This window comes from Oryx dammah, unplaced genomic scaffold (genome assembly GCF_014754425.2).
Source record: "Oryx dammah isolate SB20612 unplaced genomic scaffold, SCBI_Odam_1.1 HiC_scaffold_2, whole genome shotgun sequence".
Lineage (NCBI taxonomy): Eukaryota > Metazoa > Chordata > Mammalia > Artiodactyla > Bovidae > Oryx > Oryx dammah.
Window position 1 is genome coordinate 46,147,080 of NW_024070186.1, and position 8,828 is coordinate 46,155,907.

The following is an 8,828-nucleotide window of genomic DNA, read 5'->3' on the forward strand; positions in this document are numbered from 1 at the left end:
CACAATATATGTATTTAAAACATTGTAGTCACCTTAGGATATTTATTTACAAAATTTTTATCTCTTCAGATGCTTTGACTAATGTTGGGTCTTTTTCCCCTGATCTCCTTTTTGTTGTTGTTTAGTTGCTCAGTTGTGTCCGACTCTTTGCAATCCCATGGACTGAAGCTTGCCAGGTTCTTCTGTCCATGGGATTTCCCAGGTGAGAATACTGGAGTGGATTGCCATTCCTTTCTCCAGGGGATTTTCCCAACCCAGGGATCAAACTCGAATCTCCTGCATTGGCAGGTGGATTTTTCACCACTGAACCACCAGGGAAGCCCAATTTCCTTCTAGCTGCCATCAAAAGAATCTGTTGAGTATTGCCAGTACTGAGTCTTCTCTAGAAATACCTTTCCCTTAGGAATTTAAAAATGATGATTCGATCATCATGACTTCAAGCTGAGGCCTTAGTAGTTAGTAATGCCTAAATGTGATCTAATTTTCTGAGAATGAGGAAAGTGACAATTTATGGAAACCAAGACAATCATCATAGCTGGCATTTTTAACATTTTAAAATTGCTTGCTACATTCCATCCAGCATTGTTCACATCACTCTGCCTCTGTATGTCAGTTCCCTGAACTCCTGCTATCATCCCATCCTTCCAGTGATGCGACTGAGAAGTAGTATGACTTGCCCAAGGTCATGGAAGAGGGAACAGAGCAGAAATTTGAACCCACCACCTCTGGCCAGAGACTGAAGCTTAAACCACTTGCAGGCCCTCCTGAGATCAAGGAAAAACAAAGCAGAGAGGAATGGTTAAAGCTGGTGTGTTTTTTCCTTGTTATTTTCCCCTCAGTTTGCCCTGGGTAGCCTTAGTTATTCCATCTGTCCCAGATTCTTCATTTGTAAATTCCAACAGTCTATTTCCCAGGATGTTGTGGCAACTCATTATTTAAATATATTCATAGTTTCTTGGAAGAAAGGCTACATAAATATTACAGAACCACTTAAAAAATACATGAAGTGTCTTTACCTGACTATATGATGGTCATATATTTCTCACTTTGAATAAATGAATGGGTGCTGACTTTTTGAGTCCCTAGAACATGGGTGCTCTGGGTCCCTCTGCCTCAGCTCAAGTCAGACTCTTCACCAGGACTGAATCCCCCTCAGGCTTCAGGAGACCACCTCCAAGGCAGTGCCTAGGCTTTTGTGAATCTTTTCCTTCAAACCTTCCACTATGCTAAGTGCCAACAGAGAAATACGAAGAAGCAATAAAAGAAGGAAGAAATTATGATCTATGCATACCATGTAATACTAGGGAAAAAATGAACTAAATATACGTACAACATGATTGAATTTCCCAAGCAGTTCCGCTGAAAGAAGACAAGCAAAAATGAATACACATTGTATCATTTTATTCATATTAAGTTTAAAAACAGGCAAAACCTGAGGTGATGGATAGAGTGTATATAGGCAGATAAGGGGACAAGGGAAACTTCAAGTGGGGAGAAAATTGTACATCTTGATCTGGGTGTGGTTACCTATGGATACAGACAGGTGTAAATATTCCTAAGGCTGTACACTTGTAATGAGTAAACTTTATGCAAGTTATTTCGTTGTTGTCCAGTTGCTAAGTCAAGACAGACTCTTTGTGACCCCTTGAACTGTAGCCCCCCAGGCTCCTCTGTAGATGGGGTTTTCCCAGGCAAGAATACTGAAGTGGGTTGCCATTTCTTCCCCCAGAGGATCTTCCTGGACCAGGGATCCAACCTGTGTGTCCTACACTGGCAGGTGGATTCTTTACCACTGAGCCACTTCGGAAGCCAATACACAAATTGTACTTCAATAAAAAAATAAAAGGAAATGTGGGACTTCCCTGGTAGTCCAGTGGCTAAGACTCTGAGCTTCCAATGCAGGGAACCAGGGTTCAGTCCCTAGTCAGGGAACTAGATCCAGCCTGCCTCAACTAAGACCTGGTGCAGCCAAATAAATAAATATTTTTAAAAAATTAAATAGAAGGAAATGAAAAGTACATTTGTAGAAGATTGGGCAGCTGCAAATGCATGAAGAGTTCTGCAGACAGAGCCAAAAGCAGGGACTAGCTCACAACAGGGCTCGAATGTCAAGCTAAGGGGTTTGCCATGCAGTCAGTTCATGGTCTCCGGCAGGAGACACATGATTAGATGGGAGGATTGAGATCTCACCATTTCTGCAGAGAGGACGCCTGGAGAAGGGGCCAAGCAGAAAGCCAGGAGATGAGATAACATAAATAGTCCTCATCTGAGAAAACTTGAGTTAGTATCTCTACCCTCTTAGACTGAGTGCATACCTTGGGTGCTACAAACACCCACCCATGCAGTTAGGGGAGGAGACTGCAGCCACGTGGATGCCCTCCCTCCCCCACCTTCCCCAGGCCCCAGGACAGCATTAAAACAGTTTGTCTGTGGCTGCATGTACCACCACAGGTCCCAAAAGCCTTTGGGCTCCCCCCAGGCAGGCCTTCCTGGCTCCCAGTCTTGCCCGGCTTCCTCTCCTTCCCCTCTACCAGCTCCTGTCTAGTTTTTTCTTCTTCTCTTTGCAGCATTTGCATAGAGGAAGAAGCTGGCCCTGCTGGCCACACTGACCTAAATAAAATGCAGGGGTCACCAGGTCGTCTCCATGGGGATGGTAGATCATTTGCACATTCTCACTCAGGCATGCTGTCAAAATTTAAGACATTTTCCATATTAAAATGAAATACTACTGACTTGAAGATAAGCATTTTGAATAACTGAATTGAACACAGATGAGTTTTTAATGTATCTGAATCATAGCTGCAGGTCCTTTGTTTAGAGCTCTTTCTACTTATTTAAATAAATATTTTTAACAAAAACTGACGTTTATCTGTTTATGTGCTTTAAATACATATACATTGGGGATAATGCTATGTCAGTAATCTGGGCTCTCTTCTGATGGAAGCTTTTCCAGGTATAGTCTGTATTTTTCATCAGATGCACTAAAGTAACCACTTATAGGCCATTAAATAAATAAAATGTTTGGATTTAAAACAAATGCATTTCACAAATGTAATACTCTAATTTAAAAAAAAAAGAATTTGTGTATGTGTGTGTGTGCACATATGCTTTACAAATGAACCTTCCAGCACTCTCAAAATGAAGTCATGTGCATTTCTTTGTGTGATTATTCTTTCCTCTTTTGTGTAGTTATCTTAGATTTCAGATAAGCAAATACATTTTAAAAATGTATTATTTGATTGTGCCTGGTCTTAGAGATCTTTAGGTGTGGCGTGTGGGATCTGGTTCCCTGACCAGGGATCAAACCTGGGCCCCCCTGCATTGGGAATTTGAAGTCTTAGCCACTAGACCAGGAAAGTCCCCAGATAATACAGTTTTATGAGTGTGAGAGTAGACAGAAACCGTAGTACTTCCTGCATCTAGAGGAGTGGCTCGGAAGCTCACCAGCTTAGTCAGGGACAGAAATGCAGCGCTGATAGACCCAGGGCCTCAGTTAGCGTTTTCGCAATCACCACGTGACTCCAGAGTCTAGTATCCTTTAATCTCACATTTCTGTCTCCCTAAGATTCACGTGAAAGCCCCTCTGATCGATTTGAAGCATGTACTGTGGTTCAAAAACAACTCAGGCTTCCAAAGAAAACCACGGTTTAAAGATGAAATCAGCATTTCTTCAAGATTAAAGCGGGCACTTATCTCAGTCTTATGATTCTTATACACTTGTTTCCCAAATAATCTCATCTGAAAGAACACATCTGAAACGTTATACCTCCTGCAAGAATGTGCAGTACAATGATTCCCTGTTCTGGGACATTATATGCTTTAGTGAATCTTTAACAGACTTTGGATATTTTGTTTTCCTACTAAGGTGTCAACTGAACTCATAATCGTGTTTAGGGTCACTGTGGCTGCCTTCTGACTGATCTGGTACATACTTAAAGATTTCCTGATGTCCAGATCTGAGAACATCATCACCCATAGGGTCACCGTGAAAGTAGTTACAGTTGTCTTAAAAATCTGCAAACAGTTCTCAGAACGGCTAATGTGATGTTTGCACAAATTCCTCCCCATCTTCCCACTCCTCAAAACAAACCATTAATTTGGTTGTGCTGGAACTCCCTGGGCTCATCTCTGCAGTCATTTATGCTGGGACAAGTTCATTTCTTGCCACGAGCATTTGAGCTATTTTATATTATAGCTTTTAGACTTCATTGCTGCCAATTGGGATAATTGTATCCAGGAAAGGTTTTTTTCCTCTTTCACGTTTTAACTTTTCTGTTGTTGTCATTGATGATCTTAAAGATGTTGCAAGGTTTCTTTCTCTTTCTATCTTCCCAGCTATTTGGCGTATCACAAATAAATAATTACATAGCACATATTTATTCAGAAAGAGGAAGTTAAGACCCTTTGAATTTCTTGGGGCCAAAGAACACCCCTCTCTCTTTTCTCTTAGGAGATGTTTAGGATATAAAATTAGAGCAAACCCGAGGACATATTAGTATGCATCTGTGTGCTTGGTTGCCAAGTACATGAGGAGAAACGAGTCTCTGATAAGTATCTTAGAGGGTACACACTTGTACTGGACAGCTGAAAATGACTGCCCTGTCCTGGGAAGAACACAGTGCTCCGTTCAGTAATTTAGAGGCTTCTGTCTCAGTGCAGTCTGTACAGACTGGGTAGCTCAGTTGGCTGGAGCATTAAGTACCCACTGCTCCACAAGAGAGAACAGGCCCAGAGTTCTCCGGGGACTCTGAGGTGGGAATGCCCAGCACGGCCCAAGAGGAGGGAGTGCGGGGATGGGTCCTGAAGAGCCAGCTGGGCCTCAGCAGGATGCGGTCACCGGGAGCGGTCTCGCTAGCAGGGCCTTCTGAATTCAAGGGACACAGTGCCTACTTCCATGTTTTTCAGAGTACTGGTATAAAATGCTGAAAAGCGTACCGAAGTTGTGGCATATTTTGAGACTTCCCTGGCTATCCAGTGGTTGAGATTCCACCCTTCCAATGCAGGCAGCACAAGTTTGATCCCTGGTCAGGGAACTAAGATCCCTCATGCTGCTCGGCATGGACCCTCCAAAAAAAAAAAACAGAGAAAATCTGGCATATTTGAAATATTTGCAACAGTTGTCTATTGAACACATTTATTTTTTGCCCATTGCTGAATTTCTGGGGTTGTTTTACCTCTTTGGAGCGTGTATCCAAAGTCTACATTCAAGACCCTCAGGGAGTGGCAGACTCTTGACTTCCTGGACTCCACTGCCGCATGGCTCACACCCAACTCAGACCAGACAGCCCAATAGGCAAGGCCCACATTGTCGTTAGAACTTCTTTTTTACTCTATCCTCTGGGCTGTCTGTCCCCTGAGCAGTCCCTCAACAAGTATATGTCACATGTGTGACTCAAATGTTCTCCCAACATAAGCAAGAATGTTCTTTCTCATTCCTCTGAAATGCCCCCTGGTTTGGCTCCCTCTAACCATGCATTTTATCAGTCTTTGGAGTTCTAGACAAATTCCATGCTTTTTAAAAAATATTTTTATTTATTTATTTGGCTGTGCCAGGTCTTAGTTGCAGCATGTGGGATCTAGTTCCCTGACCCAGGATCAAACTCAGGCCCTCTGCACAGGGAGTCAGAAATCTTAACCACTGAACCACCAGGAAAGTCCCCAAGCTCCATGTTTTCAACAAAGTCTGCCCGCCCAGTTACTGTACCATATTTCCTAGATTTGCTCAGAAGTCCTCCTGTGCTTACAGTCCGAACCATTTACAACAGTTTGACACTCACACACCCACATTCCCCACTCTTGCTCCAGCCTGGAGAATTCAAGCTCTGTGCAGTCAGGAACCATGTCTTATTCTTCTTTTGTATCTATAGCATAATATCTAAAATTTCAAATGCTGCCTTGACATCTCTGAGCCCCCTGGGGCCCTAGAGGCCAAATCATAAGTTCCCCTGCTTTTGACAGGTACGAACCCCCCCACCCAACCAGGTAGGAAAGGCACCCCACTTGGCTAGTTCCCTATTTGTCTGACCAGCTTCGTCCTTTCTGGTCCTCAACCTAATGGGTATTATTTCCCTGTCAACCATGAAGCTATTCAAACAAGCCAATCACATCCTCCCACAGGAACCAGGGGTCACTCTGCTGCTACTGCTAAGTCGCTTCAGTCATGTCCGTCTCTGTGCGACCCCATAGACAGCAGCCCATCAGGCTCCACTGTCCCTAGGATTCTCCAGGCAAGAACACTGGAGTGGGTTGCCATTTCCTTCTCCAATGCATGAAAGTGAAAAGTGAAAGTGAAGTCGCTCAGTCATGTCTGACTCTTAGCAACCCCATGGACTGCAGCCTCCCAGGCTCCTCTGTCCATGGGATTTTCCAGGCAAGAGTACTGGAGTGGGGTGCATTGCCTTCTCCAGGGGTCACTCTTCTGCTGCTGCTAAGTCACTTCAGTCATGTCTGACTCTGTGCGACCCCATAGACAGCAGCCCATCAGGCTCCCCTGTCCCTGGGATTCTCCAGGCAAGAACACTGGAGTGGGCTGCCATTTCCTTCTCCAATGTATGAAAGTGAAAAGTGAAAGGGAAGTCGCTCAGTCGTGTCCAACTCTTGCTGACCCCATGGACTGCAGCCTACCAGGCTCCTCCGTCCATAGGATTTTCCAGGCAAGAGTGTTGGAGTGGGGTGCTATTGCCTTCTCCAAGGTGTCACTCTACCCTCTGGTTAATACAAAGCCTGCCTCCCACTGCCCCTGCTGGCTTACTCAACTTCTAAATGAACCTACACGGTGCGTGATGTCCTTCCACAGACTATATGTGACTAATAACCTGCTGTCCATCTGTCCAGGGTCAGCTATGTTATGTTTGGCCATCTTGTACTATGACCAACCTAGACAGTGTATGAAAAAGCAGAGACATCACTTGGCCAACAAAGGTCTGTACAGTCAAAGCTATGATTTTTCCAGTAGTCATGTATGGATGTGAGAGTTGGACCATAAAGAAGGCTGAGTGCCTAAGAACTGATGCTTTTGAATTGTGTTGCACAAGAAGATTCTTGAGAGCCCCTTGGACAGCAAGGAGGTCAAACCATTCAATCCTAAAGGAAATCAACCCTGAATATTCATTGAAAGGACTGATGGTGAAGCTGAAGCGCCAATACTTTGGCCACATGATGTGAAGAGCCAACTCATTGGAAAAGACCCTGATGCTGAGAGAGATTGAAGGCAAAGGAGCAGGGGATAGCAGAGGATGAGATGGTTAGATAGCATCACTGACTCAATGGACTTGAGTCTGAGCAAACTCCAGGAGATAGTGAAGGACAGGGGAGCCTGGCATGCTGCGGTCCATGGGGTGGCAAAGAGTTGGACACAACTTAGCGACTGAACAACAACATCCCTCCTTCAGTGATTGGGTGAGTAGGAGGTACTCAGAGAGTATCCTGAACAGAACTGTCATTCAACAAATTTGTGTTGATTACGTGATCTTCCTTCTGTGAATTTCTCACCCTAGTTAGGAGACCAGAAATTTAAAAAGTGTTCACTGTAGATAATGACAGTTATTTTCCTATAAAGATTCCATATCCATTAGAATCATATAGCAATGGCTTCCACTCACTTGATTATATTTCAAGCAATCTTTTCTCAACTCACCATGCTGTTGACTAAAAAAAAGTAAATTTGCCTTAGGGCAAATCTGTGCTTATTTTCTATACTACTGATCTGGCATCTATATTGTAATTCCTAGTTGCTAATAGAAATAAATTATAACATTGTCCGCTTATGAAAACAAGATGCTGTGTATTAGTTGATATAATCAAGAGACTAAATAACTGAAAGCATATGAGAACTCAGACTTTTCCCACACAAGAATTTACTTAATCTGTGCCACTGCCTCCATTTATCTCACTTCTCTGTAAGCAAAAATGGCAACACTGAAAATCAAACAGCATCTTCCTCCAGGAATACTAATGCAATTAACATTAAGCTTATTAGTGCTTCAGAGAAAGTTTTTATTGCTTACTCTATTTTATCATGGGGTTTCCCAAGGTCCAAGAAAAAAAAATAACCACATGTTTTTTGCTTTTGAGGTCTCCTGCTTATCCTAAAGCAATGGGTAAAAAATGCATAACAAGCCAGCAGCTTTCCTGTCTAGTTTCCAAGTCACACTCATTCTTAGGTGGGTCATCTCCTGGCACCTCGCCACGTCTCCCCTGGTTGGTGCTCGTGACTCAGGGCAAAGACTCAGAGAGGGATCAGGAGGGCTGATAAAACCTCAGATCCATGCAGGTACCACTCTTCACCTCACTGGCTGTGTAATGATTCACTTTCTAGCCCCAGCTTGCCAAGAGGAAAACACCAGGGGGCAAAAGTTAGTGGAAAATGGTCTCGAAACAATTCTAAGCCGAGCACGGGGCCCTTCTCTGAATGCCTTTCCCTGTCAGGTGCCTAAAATTCAGCTGCTCCCCGCCCCTTCACTGCTCCTTCTCCAGAAAGGATGGCATGGGTGAAATGCTCAGTATACTGTGATGCTCATGTGCTGATCATGTGATAACTACCAGGCTAGTGCCAGAGGCAAGGGTTCGTGCTCAGGGTGGGGAGCAGACAAGAAGAAGGGAGATTTCCCAGCAACCCAAATGACTGGCTGCTGGGGTCTAACATTTCACTAGCATATGGAAGAGGAAGCCAACCAGGCTGGTGTGCGTGCGCTGAGTAGTTCTGCAGGCTCCGTTCGTGGTTGTCTTAGCTATGCACCATGCATGAGTCAGTTCTAGGGCTGGGCTCTTCTTGCTCATACAGCTGCCTCCAAAATGGATGACAGGAGGGTGGGCTCTGCTCCCCACAG